The following is a 4,743-nucleotide window of genomic DNA, read 5'->3' on the forward strand; positions in this document are numbered from 1 at the left end:
TAGAAACAAGACAGGTGAGACAAACAATTGGTCAGGGGAGATGGTTCAGCTGGTAAAGTGCTTGCCACATAAGCCTGAGGATCTGAGTTCGATCCCTAGATGTTGTGTAAAGAAGCCAAGTTCTTATAATAACAATACTAAGCTGGTGTGGTGGCACATGTCTTTAATCCTAGCACTCCACGGCAAAGGCAGGCAAGACCAACCTGATCTACATAGAGAGTCCCAGGCCAGCCAAGGCTATACAGTAAGACACTGTTTCTAAAAAACAAACAATAAATAAACAAACTTCAGAATTTATTATAAATAACTACAGCTAGAGCTGGAGACAGGCATATATCCCTGAGCTCACTGGCCAGCCAGCCTGGTCTTATAGGTGAGTTCCAGGTCAGACAGAGACCCTATCTCAGAAACCAAGTATCTGAAGACAGTGTCTGAAGATTGACATCTTGATTGACCATTGGTCTACAGACACACACACACTCAACAAACTTGATAATCTGTGACTACATATTTGTTGACTTTTGATTTGTTGGCTACATGATTGTTAACTTTTCCTGGTAAATTCTGAGTAAATATGAATTTACTCCATATTTACACCAGTGACAGACCAAGAAAATGATTCCACCTGAATCTGCTTTTGTAAATCGGTGAGTCTGTTGGGCTAACTTATATTAGCAGCTAATTGTATCTACAGACTGTGGATTTGGAATTCTTTGTCTCTGGTAGCAGGTGGGATCAGTGGTCGAGAACAAGTGGATGTGCCTTCCCTTTGATTCTACAAAAAAGCCAAGCTTCTATTTTATTACTTTGTAAATTTGTGTATTTTTGAAGCATGGTCTCACTTTGTAGTCCCAGCTGGCCTGGAACTCACAGAGATCGGCCTACTTTTGCCTCCTGAGAGCTGGGATTAAAGGTGAGTACTACCATGCGTAGCTGTTTATTGAGATATTGTTTCATTCTGTAGTCAAGGCTAGTCTAAACCTTATGATCCTCTTGCCTCATCCTCCAGAGCGCTAGAATTACAAGTGGGTGCCACCATTCCTTGCCTGAAATAGTCTTATTTTTGTATGGTAGCACTGGCAGAGAGAATGTGAGCTTTCATGAACCCTCTTGCAGGCACGGGGCAACCTTTTCACAGTGTGATAAGACATCATCTACAAAGTTCATGCTTTTGTTGTTGTTGTTGTTTTAAAGACACACACAAATTGTATCATATTTTAAGTAAGTTTACAATTTTATGTTGGGTTGTATTCATAACTAGCCTTGAGCTCATCTGACTCACAGGTTAAACAAGTCCCAAATGTTCTTCCAATTTTTACATTAAAATCTTTGCTCCCTTGGTGAAGAATTTAGGGTGATGACTCTGAGACCTTTCTTACATCAATAGATGACTTAGACAATTTTCCATAATAATGGCAAAATCGCTGAATATTTTATGGAGAAAGGAGATTTACTTAACTTATCATTTTTGGAGCCTGGAAGTCCATATAGATTTGCGCTGGCTCTAAGTAGGGCCTGTCTGGCTGCATTACAATATGGCAGATGGTGTCAGTGTGGAGTGTAAAGGGAAGAGATGAGGCAGGAAGCTGGGGGCCAAGATCTGTCTCAATTTTTCTATAATTACTCACTTTCAGGGCCCGTGAGTTGGCTCAGCAGGTAAAGGCATTTGTTGTACATGCCTGATGCCCTGAGCTCGATTCCCAGAACTCAAGTAAAGGTGAAAGGAAAGAACTGTCTGTAGAGCTGTCCTCTGACCTTCATACATGCACTGTGGAAAAGGCATGTACACATGATCACATACATACATAAATACGCACTAATAATAAATTTAAAAATTAAAAACAATTCACCTTCAGGAGAATTCCTTTACTTTGCAAGATCAGTCCTAGTTCCTCCCAAGGGGTCTCTACCCAGTGAGCCCATTTCCTCTCAGCAGGCCTCAGCTCTCACAGGTTATACTACCTCCCAGTGCTGCCATGCTGAGGACCACGATTCTGCTGCATGAGACTTTTGGGACGCGTGAGACTCAAACTGCATTCAATTCACACCAATGGGAATAAGCCCCTTAAGGAAGGCTGAAGGACAAATTCCAGGACAGCCAAAGCTACACAGAGAAATCATGTCTCAAAAAACCAAAAATCAACCAAACAAACGAAAAAGAAGGCTCAAGGAAAACCTCCATTAATAACATCCAAAATTAAAGTGACAAAGTGGGTTTCTATAGGTCTTCATCAGACGTTGAATTCACCAGTCCTGGTGTCTTGTCATTGCCACCCTGCCTTTCCCCCTTCTTTGAGATAGGGTCTGAATATACAGCCCTGGCCAGCCTGAAGCTCCTTATATAGACCAGGCTAGCCTTAGGATCACAGTGGTCTGCATGCCTCTCCCTCCAGAATCTTGGGATTAAATGCATGTGCCACTATGCCTGGCTTAGTTTTTTATTATTGTTGTTGGTTTGTTTTGTCTTAAAATAATTATTTGGTAACTTCACATAGTTGCTTTAAATATTTTTCAAGAATAGTATCTTCTCAAAAATCTAGTTTTGCCTACAGAATGTTTGGTCTAACCTGATCCTACTGGGCCTTTACCAAAGGTAGACTTGGTTGATTTTCTTTCCTCAAACATTCCCTGAAGAATTCATTTGAAAGAATCTTATTATCAAATGTAGTGTTTACTTTACTTTTGGGGGGCTGCAGGACAGCTCAACAAATAAAGCTGCTTGCCACCAAGCGTGATAACCTTAGTTCCATCCTTGGGACCCACATGGTGAAAGGAGGGAACCTTTCACACACACACAATCCTGTAAGTTGTCTTCTGACGTCTACACATGCATTGTGGCAAGCTAGAACACAAGTGGGCACACTTGCACATGCACACACACTCTTACAAAACAAAACAGTACTTCATGGAATCCATTTGAGGAAGTATTATTCTATAAAGATCCCAGACAACTAAGCAAATAAGACCAAATTAACAGAGATAGGATAGTTTAAAGGGAAAAAGATGAGTTTTGAAGGAAAGATAGTAAAATGGATTTGAGAAATGCAAGGAAAACAGTGGCACACACCTCTGGTCCCAGCACTCAGGAAACAGAATCGGAAAGATCAAAACTAGCCAAGCAAACAAAACTAATCTAAGGGTTCTCCTCCTGTGTTCCAGGTAGCATTCTATAGGGAAAGGGGTTTGCTTCCCATAGCGTTGTTCTCAAACATTAGGGATTGCCCTGAATTACACAATGCCTTGTAATCTCTGGGCAGGTAAGGCCCATCAATCCTCCCAACCCTTCTCCAACCTGTGTCTACTGACAAGTACTGTCTATCCTCACAGTTAAGTAAACACAAACATGTTTCTTTAGGAGAATTAAGGTCTATGATTTGTTTGATGTCCCCAAGTCTAGAGATTAGGCATGAGCTAGAGAAGGGCTACACAGAAAAGAAAATAACAGATATGACAAAGAACCCAAGGCCTGGGGCTCATGCTCAGTGATGGAGCACGTGTTTATTGTGTGCAGAGTCCTAAGTTCAAACACCCAATAACACACACACACACACACACACACACACACACACACACACAGAGACATGTGCACACTTGGCCTCAAAACTAGCCCTGCCTTGGCTACCATAGTAGGTACAAGGCTAGCTATTGGCCATAGCAAGACCTTGTCTCAGAAAGCAAAACAAAACACCAAAGCAAAACACGACCAAGAGGCTCAGACAACACCTTTTTATTTTTAATCAGGAAGGGGCTACAATTAATAATTTGATATTAGAATGTCATGTATGATCAGCATAGAGTCAGCCTTCCCTAAGACCTGTTATAAGTACCATAAATTTGTAAAAATCAAATAAAACTAGGACCAGAAACATAAAACTTGAAGTAATATGCTTTAAAAAAAATCAAGTAAATTTTATTGTATCTTATTTCTCTAGAAATCAGAAAGCTATGTGCCATCACACCTGTAAAAGGAAGAACCCACGCTGAGGACGCAGCCCTGTGGGATTTAACAGTTCCACTGCACTGTGAACACTGGCTTAGGTGAGACTTTTATGAGAGGCATCCTATATCCAATAAGCCCCTAATATCCTATGTGATACTATGTAAGTGCTGGCTGCCCTTTCCTATCTGGCTTTTCTAGGACTATAAGAAGGAAATTCTTTTATAACAAACAGGAACAGACACTTTTATTTATTTATGTAACTTTGGACAGGTAAAGGCATGAAAGACATGTGCCTTTCTGGTGACTGTTTGACAGCTGAGATCCTAAATAGAACCAGAATTTCCTAACGGGCAAACCTGATCTTGTACCATTTTTTTTATTCCAATTTTCAATGTACTGCCTCAAAACCATTCGCCCATTGCTTATACTTTTATTGTCAAGCTGTCAAAACAGCAACTTCCTACTTAGGTTATATTTATATGAACACATAAAGTGCTTTTTATTAGATTTGCTTTGGGTTGGATTAGACGGTATCTTTTAGAAGGGATGCATCATTTGTACAATGGTGAGGAGGCTGGCCTGGGGGTGTATCCTGAGAGGGAGGCTTCCTGGTGCTCAGTCATCTTTTGTTTCTGCAAGGCAATTTTATTTGTGCACAACCTCCACCCAGCTCTCTGTCTCAGGCCCTAGCTCACCTCAACCGTGGGCTTGCTTTTGTTTTACACAGTCTCTGTCCCTATTATATAGGCCATGCACGAGAGAGAGAGAGAGAGAGAGAGAGAGAGAGAGAGAGAGAGAGAGAG

This window comes from Grammomys surdaster, unplaced genomic scaffold, assembly GCF_004785775.1.
Source record: "Grammomys surdaster isolate TR1022 unplaced genomic scaffold, NIH_TR_1.0 371, whole genome shotgun sequence".
Classification (NCBI taxonomy): Eukaryota; Metazoa; Chordata; class Mammalia; order Rodentia; family Muridae; genus Grammomys; species Grammomys surdaster.